General features: G+C 48.9%; 1 protein-coding gene across 4 annotated transcripts in view; it reads left to right on the forward strand.

Annotated features, from left to right (window-relative positions):
* The window catches only part of LOC124090279 (guanine nucleotide-binding protein G(I)/G(S)/G(O) subunit gamma-10), a 57,379-nt gene that overhangs the window by 6,583 nt on the left and 38,552 nt on the right, over positions 1-12,244 (forward strand). For 2 of the 4 annotated variants that reach the window (XR_006851050.2, XR_006851047.2), the window contains 2 exons: positions 1,355-1,621; positions 2,625-4,174. The exons of 1 other annotated variant lie outside the window; for it this stretch is intronic. The gene's annotated coding sequence lies outside the window, so the exon portion shown is untranslated. One more of the 4 variants, XR_009226356.1, reaches the window with a different exon arrangement.

The raw sequence follows: 12,244 nt of genomic DNA on the forward strand, positions 1-12,244 counted from the left end.
TCCTGCAGGCCAGGCCCTGTGCTGGGTGAAGGGGAAACAAACCCAACAAAGATGAGTTTCTTGCCCTCAGAGATCCACGGACCGCTACTGTGAGACTGGATCATCACTGGGAGCACAGTGAGGGCCATGGTCGAGTTCCAGGCTGGTTCATGGGTCGACCAAGCGAGGGGCAAAGGGAGTTTCTCAGGGAGAGGTTTGGACAGCGTCTTGAGCAATCGGTAGGACTTGCCCAGACCGTGGCAGGTATTGAGGATCTCGTGGTCCCTCCTGCCCTCAAGGAGCTTGTGGTCTAGGTGGAGGACGAGTGTCAAACACTTCCATACACAACTAAGGAAAATCATGGTCGGTGTGGTGAGTGTTGGTAACAATTACAAATGTCCTAGATCTTAAGTGAGATTTTTTTTTAAGAGAGAGAGAGAGAGAGAGAGAGAGAGAGAGAGAGAGAGAATTTTAATATTTATTTTTTAGTTATCGGCGGATACAACATCTTTGTTTTGTATGTGGTGCTGAGGATCGAACCCGGGCCGCAGGCATGCCAGGCGAGCGCACTACCACTTGAGCCACATCCCCAGCCCTTAAGTGAGATCTTGAGGGAGGGTGGAGCTCCCTGGGAGAGGTGGCGCAGGCTGTAACCCCACAACTTAGGAGGCTGAGGCAGAAAGAAGGATCCCAAGTTCAAGGCCAGTCTCAGCAATTTAGTGAGGCCCTGTCTCAAAATTAAAAAAAGGACTTGGATGTAGCTCAGTGGTAGAGGACCCCTGGGTTCAATCCAAAAAGAAGAAGGAGAAGGAGAAGAAGAAGAAAACTCATTTGGCAAAAAGAGGGCAACGGGCATTTCTGGAAGAGAGAACAGAATATATGAAGGCCCTGAGCCAGGAGGGAGCAGGGCCCTTGGAAGGAGTTGACCCAAGCCAGTGTGGCTGGATCAGAGTGAGGGAAAGAGGTGAGAAGAAGTGGGTTGGCGTAGGCCTTATTAAAGGGATTAAAAAAAAAAAAACTCTATCTTAAGAGCAAAGGGAGCCACTAGAGGTCTGAAGCAGGTAAGAGACTCATCAGAATTGTCACTTGGTGAGATTCTGGTTATTCCGAAGAGAATCCAGTGGTGGTGGGGACAGAGAGACCTCTTGAGAGGCTGTCATGGTCACCAGGTGAGAATGGATTCTACTTCAACAAGAACAGCAAACAGGTTAGAGAGGGGTGGGCAGGTACGGTGGGCTCTGGGCTTGCACTATGGAGTACAGGTGGGGAGGTCAGAATCGGGACAACACCTGCCTGGGTTTCCGGGGGGACTGTCAGGGCAGATGGAGCTGCTACCCAGAGGGAGACCTGCAGCAGCAGCCTTAAAATCTTACAGAGAAGGAAGTGAAGTTGCAGAGGAATAGCGCCTGGGAGAGATTGCTGGCTTCCTGTTACACTCCCCGCTGAACTTGACGGTGTCTTCCACTCGTCCTTACCACTGCCTCAGTGGCTCCCGGACGAGGCCAGAGAATCGACTTTAAATTCTGAGTGTGGATTCCCACGGAGACCCAGGAGTCACATTTGATGGAAGGAAATGCGTGCAGAGCTCCTCTCGCCTCTGTAGCAATTGGCATGGCCATCCTGTCCCCCTCGCCTCCTCCAGGTGAGGGTGCTGTGGGTGGGGGCGGGGTGGGGCTGCTCTGATTCACCTGAATCTGTGAATAAGTAGAAAAACGAGAAATAAACAGTTCAAAACAAACCCCAAAGGGAGATGGATTCCTTCTAAGCTCTTCCAAGCCAGCTGTGGTGGAAGCCCCTGCTGCCCGGTGCCAATCAGCCTGGGTGGTCCTTGAGAGCACCACCTGGGGTCTCCCATGGGGAAACCAAGAGTGCTGGCTGTACCCGGCTTTTCTCCAGTCACTTTTTCTATGCACTAGAGAGTTGGTGGTAAATGACAGGAGCCCAACTTGAACCAGCCTAACCAGAGAGGGTGGTTTCGAGAACACTGAGATGGGGGAGGGAGATGGTCACAGATGTCATGGAGGAGTTGACGGGTCTAGTGGCAGGAAGGGCAGGGTGTGGCTGAAGGCCCTGGAGCAACCAGAACCTAGGGATGCAATATGCTCAGGACTCTTGCCTTCTCTGATTCTTCCTGACCGTCTGCTCCCATCGTCCCTCTTCCTGAAAACAGTCTCCAGAGGACAGTCCAACATGGCAGCCAACCCCACTGGATATCATCTCTTAACAGTTTCAGCTGCCTGGGAGAGACTGCGCAGACATTTTTATCCTAAATGCAAACTCCCCGGTGCCCATGCCCAGCCTCATCAACCATAACTTTGGCAGCAAGGGACTTATATAAGAACAGGGCAGCTCCCAAAAGCTGTTGGAGTGGAACAGGGGCAGGTCTCAGAATGAGATCAGCAATCCACCAGCCAGATAAAATGATGATGCCTTCCACTACCTGTATGCATCGAGAGTCGAGTACCTTTAGAAATGAGGCACCTACCACAAAAGTTGTTACACCTCTTTTCTTCTTTGGATCGTTCGTTCAAAGAAATGTGAATCTGTGCTCCTGGGTCTACATCATTCATCTCTGACTTAGAGTTAACTGTTTTCTTGTTTTCCTTTTAATCAGGGATCATTTTTTGTTTGATTTTCATTGACAGAGTCTTTACAAACATTCTATCAAAAAATAAAATGAAATAAATGAAATGAAATGAGGCACCCAGGTCCCTGTTCTGCCAGTGCTCGGTGACATCATCCACTTGAAAGGACCATCTCATTTATCACGGTGTGACTCAGGAGCATCGCCACCTTCAAGGGCTGCCTGTATCCAGAATTTCTCATGCACAGTGATCTGTGTGATTCTGAAGATGACTCAAGAACCCAAACGCAGCTTCGTAGCTGCAATTATTTCTGCAGATACAATATTTGTACGGATCTCAGTATGACTGTTTTCCTTTCTGGTCTTTCCTGACTTATTTTTCATTCCCTAACTTCCTGTTTCGTCCCCAGTGCTCCCAAGAACTCATTTATCTTTCCAACAGGAGAGCATGTTTCTGGCTTTCTGACCCCCAAAGTCCAGACTGACCGACTGAAACTCTGCTTCTGAGCAGGGGTCCAGACACCAGTGTTTTGAGATCATTTCAGGTGGTGTGGGGATGGCTCAAGGGTGGCAGCTGTCCAGTCCCAGGAGGACAGGCTGCCCTGTCTGGGGTGGTGGGACACACTCCTAGCACCCACTTCTTCCCATCCCTAACCTTCACCCTGAGTATCTGGCTTACCTCCTCTGATCCCTCCTCCACACCTGTCTCCACCTCCGCTTTCTCATCTGTGTGCCCCCCACCTCCCACCTTCCTCCCCTTAAGCTATAGTTTGGATATTTAATGTCCCCAAAGGCTCCTGTGCTAAAGGCTCGTTCTCCAGCTTGGTGCGATTGGAAGGTGGTGGAACTATTAATAGGTGGGGCCTAGTGGGAGGTCTTCTGGTGACTTGACGGGATAGTGGGACCCCAGGTCCTTCCTCTGCCTCTTTTCCTTCCTTCCTTTGCTGAGGATTGAATCCAAGGCTTCACACGTGCCAGGCAATTGCTTTTTCACTGATCTGCACCCCTGGCTTTGCTTCCTCTTTTCCTTCTCTTCCCAATATGAGATGAATGGCTTTTCTCCACTGCAAGCTCCCATGGTCTCCCTGCCATGATGTGCTGAAGCAATACAGGCCCCAGAGCAGCAGGGCCAACTGAGCAGGGACTGAGACCTCCATAACTGTGAGCCCAAGGAAGCCCTCTGCTTCTATAAACTGGTTATCATAGGTATTTGTTACTGTAATGGAAAACTGACTAACTTTAGGGCCTGTTCCTGAGACATGACCCACATTGCACCCAACTCCTCAGCACCCCTTCACTGGACTACACCTGCCCAAAGCAACTGGGCCAAGTGACCAAGGACTGAAACATCTGAAACCACGAACCCGGATGAAACTTTCCTCCTTTAGATAGCTTTTCTCTGGTATTTTGTCACAGCAATGAAATGCTGACTAACACACTCTGGTTAATAACAATTCGTTGAATATTTCAAGATGACTGGAAGAGAGGATTTTGAATGTTCCCAACACAAAGAAATGATCCATGTCTGAGTGATGTATATGCCAGTTACCCTGATCTAATCATTGTATATTATATACATGTATTGAAATATCACTCCAGAAATGTATACAACTGACTGTGTCGCTTACATTTTTCCAAACATTTAGAAATACGTTGACTTTAAAGATTAAGTGAATAACAGTAGAGATGTTTCACGGAGGCCACAGAAATGGTGGCGATGATATGTTGACTGAGTTAGAGAGATAAGTGTAAATCGAGATAGGAAATAGTTACCAGATTTATGTGATGGCAACGGCTGTGTTGTATAATTGCTCTGTTGGTGTGGCCCAGCTCTACCGGTGAATCAGGTAACCACAATGTGAAACTACTGACACAATCTGTTTCCATCTCCCCACAGCCTCGGTGGCACATGGCAGGGACTCATTCTCCCTCATGTGCCTGGACCCACGTATCATCTCAAAACCTTGCTTCCCTCTGTATCCCAGACACTCACTTCCTTTGGAAGGTGACATAGCCCTACCATCTCCAGGGCTGTCAAAAGGCTGCCTGTGGCCAGTGGGTTGGACAGGTTTGGGGCATCAGAAAGGTCTTGACATTGCTACAATTAGTGAGGGGTGGAAAGAGGGCAGGGATGGGGGGTGCTGGGGTAGTGATATTCATTCATTTATTAGCTTAGCAAACATTGTTGTCCTAACTGTGTGTCTGGCACTGCTCCAAGCACAGGGGACGTCATGGTGAACATATTGACAGTGTCCTGAACTTCTTGAAATTCATAACCCCTGCGGATAAGACAGTCCATGGAGCTTGCACAGTATCATGCAAGGTAGCAAAATAGAGGGCGAGACAGTAGTTAGGGGAGACCTTTCTGGGGAAGAGCAGTTTGAGCTCAAGCAAGGGAAGAAGCCACATGGAGGTCACAGTCAGGACTCTGCAGCCGGGAGGCAGGTCAAGTCTTCAAGAGGAGACGCTAGGGGGAACCGGCCCTGTGTCCACTTAGAAGCCAAGGGACTCACGAGCACCCAGTGTGTAAAGCAGGAGGACTTATGAACACACTCAGCTTTCAAATGTGCCCCAGGGTGCACGTGTACACCCAGCAGCGACAGCAGCACCCCCTGGCATGAAGCGGAGGGCAGTTCTGTGACCTAACGTCACTACTCAGGACATCTAACTCGGAGGAAGAACAGGGACTAGTATTTTGATGGCTGCAATTTGTTTTTGAGGCCAACGACTCGAACCACTCAGCCAGCTGAGCCTCCACTGAAACCCAGACGATCAAGATAAGGTTGGCATCAGACATGATAGAAATCATGGCACTGCACATTCTATTTGGTTTCAGTGCATCTGCCTCCCGGATTCCCCTCTCTTACCCTCGCTCCAGTCTCCAGCTATCTTATTCCCTCTCTAGTCTCCTGTGAATCAGAAAAACTAGGAGGAGGAGTGGCAAGTGAAAATTCTGTCTACAGTGTGAATGGCTGATATGACAAAGTGTCACCTCTCACTAGGAGCATTTGCTTTTGATTCTAACAAATGTTGCAAGTCATAGGAACAACATTTTAAGAATAGGATTTGAGGCCGAAAGAGGTCACCTGTTTTTAGGAAAGTATATGTATGTGGGGGGGGGGTTAGGCTGGGATTGGGGCAGGTTCTTATGTCCCTGGGATCCTGTTCCAGGGCCCCCAGTCATCTCTCGAAAGAACTCATCTCTCATTTGCTGCTCTCCGAGGGCACTTGACACGGTCACTTTAGCATGAGAACATTTTGTCAAAGGGAAATTTTAGCATCTTTAAAAAGCTATAAAGCTTGTAATCTTTCACAAATTAGTATAAAGTAATGCACCCAAGTCTTCCTCCAGTTCCAGACTTTATCATATCCTTCATTATGTCTCTTTCTTCCTGCTTACCAGCAGTGACATGCATCAGGTGACAAGTCGGAATGTCCCCTGAGTCAAAGATCTCGCCTCACCTCAAGAGAGCTGACTCCCTGCAGGTACAGGAGACTCCGGGCTCACTAAATTGTGACAGCTGAAGAGCTCTTGATGTCTTCCAGCCTCGCTCAGGTCCAGGCTGCTGCCCTGGAGCATGTTTTCTACCAGCAGCTGTGTTTCTTGAGTCTGGGGGGATGGCTGTGTTTTTACCCAGGGGTCTACCCAAATTTAACGAGCACACATGTATTTTATAAAGGGTAGAGATGGATGGTTGGTGTAAGATATTCAAAACAGTCCAATGACTCCCCCAGCAAATGTAAGAAATCACTAATTTATAGATCTAATCTATATATCTCAGGTTAAAGAAAAATTTGCTTTATAAATGTCACCTGATACCCGCCCTTGCTGCGTGCACTGTGTTGATATTTTCACTATGGGCAACCAGTTTAGATCATACAAAATCAAATATAGATTTCTTGACCCAAATACGAGCTTCAGAGGCAGTCTTTGAGGACTTCGCAGAGAAGTTCCTGATTCATTTTGGGTGGAGTGAGGCATGTGTTTTGCGAGACCGTCGTGCTTTGGGGAGGTGACCCTTATTCTCCTTCTATAAAACAAACATAACAAAAATTTGGATCTAAAACAAACAAACAAAAAAATATTTAGCCTCTGGCTTCCCTGGTTCAGGTGAGCTGAGGTTGAAAGAAGAGCCAGAAAGAGCTGTAAAGTGCCCGGGTGAGAATTGCTTCTGCTTCTCTGTCACCTGTCATGACCGTATTGCAATCAAGACTGAAATCATTCCTCAGCCACACGTTTCAGATTGAGGTGACTTCTTACTGCCTTAAAGGTCAAGAAAGCCAATCGGCTGACACAGGCCTTTCTCCCCTGCCAGTCTGCCCCCGTTGGCGGTTGAGTCATCTTGTCTGGATGCCTGGGCTGACAAAAACAGGTTTCAACAGGTGAGTCCACTGGCAGAAGCAGGGTGGCAGAACAGCATGGTGGAGCAGGGCTGTTGTGTTGGAATCTGGGGATCAGGTTGGATCCCCGCTCTGCGAAACCATGTTGACCTCATTGGGCTTTGGATGAAATTAGACACCGCTGCCTAAGAAGGTACCAGGGAGATGGTTGGCGCTTGACAAATGGAACCAAACGGGACTTACACTAAAGACCGAGGGCAGCCTAAATGGGGATGTGATCCACTTTGACCTTCACAGTGAAATGCCTTCAGAGGTTGTGTATGGAGACCAGGTTGATCCCTGAACCCATGGAGATTTGCATCCCTGCCATTCATTCACACAGCCGTCCGTCTATCTATCTACTTATTTATTTGTTATCTTTGCAGTACTGGGGGTTGAGCCCAAGGGTGCTCTACCTCTAAGCTACATCCCCATCCCTTTTGTACTTTTTAGTTTGAGACAGGGCTTTGCTAATTTTCCCAGGCTGGTCTTGGCCTGGTGATCTTGCGTCAGCTTCCTGAGTGGCTCAGATTTCAGGCATGTGTCACCGCACCCAGCTCACATATCTCTTTAGAGCTGTGCCCAGGGAGACACTGTGAAGAAGCCCAAAGAGGTGCCAGCCCACAACTAGAGTTCAACGGTCTATCCAAGCCTCAGCCAAAGGAGTGGTTGGCTACCAGAGGTGGACCTGTGGAGAGGTCCAGTTCTCTCTAAGATGCAGAGAGGGATGCGGAGGGAACCAGGTTGGTGGGTCTCCACAGTTCCACGTCCTGACACTAGGTGGCAGCATCAACCGAGGACGGCCGCTCTAGTGGTTTGGGCTGTGATCTTGGGAAATGCGCCCCTTCTGAGCTCAGGTTGGCTGTGCAGCTCTGACTTTGGAGGCAGCAAAGATGAGTCTGAGTCCTGTCTCCATACTTGGCTGTGTGACCTTGGGAAAACCCTTTAATCTCTCGTGATCAAGTTTCTTATCTGTACAATGGGAACACTGTCCCTAAAACAAGAATACAGAAAATGAGGTAATGATCAATGGCAGTCGCTATCCTCCCTCGCGAGAAGCTTAATGGCAGAGTCCCCTTCCTTCTCCATGCACCACTCTTAGTTTGGACCTTTCTCTTTCAAGAGCACCCAATGCTTATTTCTAGTAAGCACATAGATAAATATTTTGGGGTGGGTGAGTGAGAAGGCAGGGGAAGGTCTGTAGTGTTATTCTTCTAGAATAGACTCAACTTTCCCTCTTCCTTCCATTCCTCCTATACTTTCTCTTTCTTTTTATTTTCTTTCTTCTACCCAAGGTGTCTGTGTGTGTGTGTGTGTGTGTGTGTTAATTTTATATGTTTTTAAAAATATGTAAGCTAACCACCTGCTCTATGCAAAGCCCTTGGATAGGCAGGGACAGGTGGGGACCAAAGGGAGAAGAAAGCAGAGTTATAAAGACACACTGGTTGGGGCTGGGGATGTGGCTCAAGTGGTAGCGCCCTCGCCTGGCATGCGTGCGGCCCGGGTTCGATCCTCAGCACCACATACAAAGATGTTGTGTCCACCGAAAACTAAAAAATAAATATTAAAAATTCTCTCTCTCTCTCTCTCTTAAAAAAAAAAAAAGACACACTGGAGAGCCCCTTCTCCTGAGGTGCTCACAGCCCCCTAGGTGCTAAGCTGATATCCTGGTGATATGCACCCAGTGCAGCTGAACTGATTGTAGTTCCTCTGTCAACAGCCCCTGCCCAAGTGCCCCACCATGAGCAAAGCAGAGGCAAGCTTTGACCCTGCTCCAGTCCATTCTGATTGCCTGGCCTGAATTTTGAATCTTGCCCCTGAACAGATGGGCTGGTATATCAGCCAACTTTGTGTTTCTATAACAAAATACCTGAGGCAGACTCCTTATGAAATAAAGGGAGGTTTATTTAGCACTCATAGTTTTGGAGGTTCGAATTCAAGGTCAGGTGGCCTTATTTTTGGGGGTCTCTAGCAATGGCAGGAGCACATAGTGGATTGAGCAGTCACATCTTAGGAAGATATTCTTTTCCTCTGTGGTCCAGAGGACTGTTCTTTGTGTGGTGTTTGTGTGTGCAGAGTGTGGGACATGGGCAGTGGTGATGCAGTCAGAACAACTTCCATTGCCCATCGTCGTGGAAGCAGAGCTTTGAGTAATAGAATGGAGACTGAGGAGTGGACTAAGGTGGATCTGCTTTGGCAGAGCCCTGTTCAGGACTCCAGCTTGCCTTTTCTGTGATCCCGGCCCTTGCCTCTGTCTGATAGGTGACATCTAGACATAAGACTAAAAGCTGGACAACAGTGTAACTAAGCAGACACAATTCTCTACCCGACTTCCTCACACTGGGGCTCCTGTCCTCAATTCCTACCATCTCCATGGGAGTGAGTCCCTTCTTTCATTTCATGTGGGTAGGGCTGGCTTCACTTAGAGAAGATGTGCTTATGGGGGTGGGGGTGGGCTGGGACCACCTGGTGCTGATCTGATTCTCAACCCCAGTGACACAACTATAAAGAGCTGATCTCTATCAACAGGGACCTGTCTATGGCTGCAGATGGTTTGGAAAATATGGTCGCTGTCTTCCAACACCTCTAGATAGAAGAGTGAGAGATGATGCCTTTAACTTTTCAGACATGGATGCTTAGGAGAAAAAGATAAAATCTCATGGCTGTCCCTGGGTCTCCACACTTTAGTATTCTCTGTATTTGGCCAGGGAAGCTTATTAAAAAATGAAGACCGTGGGCCCTACCTGAAGGACGACTGAAAAGTCAAAAGAGGTCCAGGAAGAGTTAATGAAGCAAGGTGTGGTCCAGGTCATGACCTCTCTAGGCTGGCCAAGGCACGGGGTTTGGTTCCAAGGGAGAAGGGATGGAGAGTGTCAGGGTAGGTTGGTGGCTGATGGTCCAGCGCTCCCGGAGCTCTGCAGCCAGCTGCAGGGGCTCTCAACATCTGTGCTACTAAGGCTGGAGGCTGGATCTGTCTTTGCCGTAGAGGCTACCCTGTGCCTTCCAGCACATTCAGTAACATCCCTGGCCTCTACCCATGAGGAGCCAGCAGCAGCTCTCTTCCAAGCTGTAACAACTGAAAGTGTCACCTGACACTGACAAAGCCTCATGTGCATGGTGTGTGTGGGTGGAGGGTGTCACCCCTAATCGAGAACCCCTGAGCTAGGGGAATTGTATAAATCCTCTGCTTGGTCCTTGGTCCCTTTGGCTCCTGCATTAGACAGAAGTAGGTTAAGTTGCATTTAAATTGAAAACCCAGTTCACAGGAGTGTCACCGAATGAACTCTCTCCACGGTCACTTAAAAGAGGTCCAGAGGTTGGCTGTCTAGAGCTGTATCACCATCCCGTTTCTTCAGGATTATCAGGGACCTGGAACCTCTTTCCTTCCCGTAAGCATTGTTTTCTCATAGTCTCAAGATGGTTTCCTCACCTTTTAAAGAACTTATCCTTCCCTTAAGCCCTACCTAGCAATTTCTGCTGAAGTCCCGTGAGCCAGAACTGTGTCTCGTGGCCATCTCTAGCTGCAAGACCCCGTCTGGGAGATGTGATTTTTTTCCATCAGGGCACATTGCTATCAAAATGAGGGTTCTGAAGTATGGAGAAAGGAAAGGTCAGCTTTGGGAGGGCAAGGATCAGTCTCTGCCATCTCTCCCAACCTGGGTTTCCAGGTGCAATGCCAACTCAGCAGTCTCTCTATAGGAATCTTCCAGAGCAAGCCAGACAAACCACCTGAGTAGCAGTACAGATTTTTACTAAATTCTTCCAAGGCGGGGGTGGGCGGGATTCCTTATCTTTGCCTACCAGTGGATTGTTGAAACCAGGATCAGTTACTATTTTGTTTTGTTTTGTTTGTACTGGGGGTTGAATTTTGGGGCACCTAATCCCTGAGCTACATGCCCAGTCCTTTGTCTTTTTTGTTTTGAAACAGGATCTTGCTCAGTTGCTGAGGCTGACCTCAAATTTGCAATCCTCCTGCCTCAGCCTCCCGAGTTGCTGGGATTACAGGTGTGCACTGCAGTGTCTGGTTCCAAGATTGGCTTTTTATTTTATTTTCCTGGAAAGGGACTAATTCAAATTACATATCCATTGGTCAAAAACCAAGATATTTTGGAGAGATCTGTCTCTGGTCCCTTCCATCTTCCACTCCCCTGGTACTCACTCCCACAAGGCCCCAACAAGAACTCCATTAAATGCCTCCTCCACGTACTTGCTATGAAGCTTCTGAGGCCACCGTTAGGAACCCATTCCTTTGGGCCAAGCATTGCTGTCCCCAGCTGCCTCTTGATATGCCAGTCCTGTCGATCAGAGATAGAAGAGTACGGAGTCTTTCCTACCTAGGCCTCATTCTCTCTTTGGAATTCCTGAGCAGCTTTGGGATAGGTGAAACCAGTGGAGGAGAAGCGGACAAGGTCAGAGGATAGTGATAGCCTGTCTGACCCGAAAAGAACTGGGACACTCAGCTGTCTCGCCTCCTCCACCGCAAAGCCGCAGCCACAGCCACAGCTGCTACATTCAGGAGCAGTGCTGGTAAGTGTGGGTCCAGCAGACGGCAGCCCTGTGACCTCTGGGTTGAGAGTGTCTCCCTTGTTCTCCCCACCCACGCTTCTCAACCTGAGGACCGAAAACCTGGCTTTCTGGTAATTTGCTTCGGGGTTCACTCAGGGACTTAACGCTGCTAGTCAGATGTGAACCCCAAGGACAGCAGGTGGGGAAACCAACATTCCCCAGAAGCCCTCAGGTCAAGGCAACTGATTGACAATGAGGGAGGCTATTTTGCATCCATTTCTTGCTCCACAGGGCCTTCCCGTAGCCTTGGGCTTTCTCGGGTGACATTGCTGACCTAGACTAGTGTGACAGATTGGCAGCCCTCTGCAGTACTATCTTCAAATTCATGCAAAAAAGTCCCTGCTCTGGACTTCCCGACACTAGGGGAACAAGCCCTGGCCTCCTCTTGCTGCACCCTTCCCATAAGGCAAGGAGTCCTTAGGACCAAGAAGACATAACCACCCAGAGCTCTCTGTCTCCTCTTTAGACCATGCCCCAGAAGCCCAGAACACAGAATCCCCTGAGTTGTCCCTGACCTGCCTTCCTAGAGCTATGGCTCTCTTCCCCAGACACTTCTTCTTGAGGGTGGGTCAGGCCACTGGTCTATGCATCCCAGACCCAAGGTGGCCAAGGGATGGCTATCTGTGGGGGTGGAGATGGGTAGAACCTGGTATTGCAGTCTGATGTGACCACAAACATGAACTTGAGGCCCAGGAAGAGCCAAGGGAGGGACAGGGAGAGGGCACACTGCAGCCT

The sequence above is a fragment of the Marmota monax genome, unplaced genomic scaffold (assembly GCF_021218885.2).
Source record: "Marmota monax isolate L192 unplaced genomic scaffold, Marmota_monax_Labrador192_F-V1.1 WCK01_AAM20220418_F8-fsc00017, whole genome shotgun sequence".
NCBI lineage: Eukaryota > Metazoa > Chordata > Mammalia > Rodentia > Sciuridae > Marmota > Marmota monax.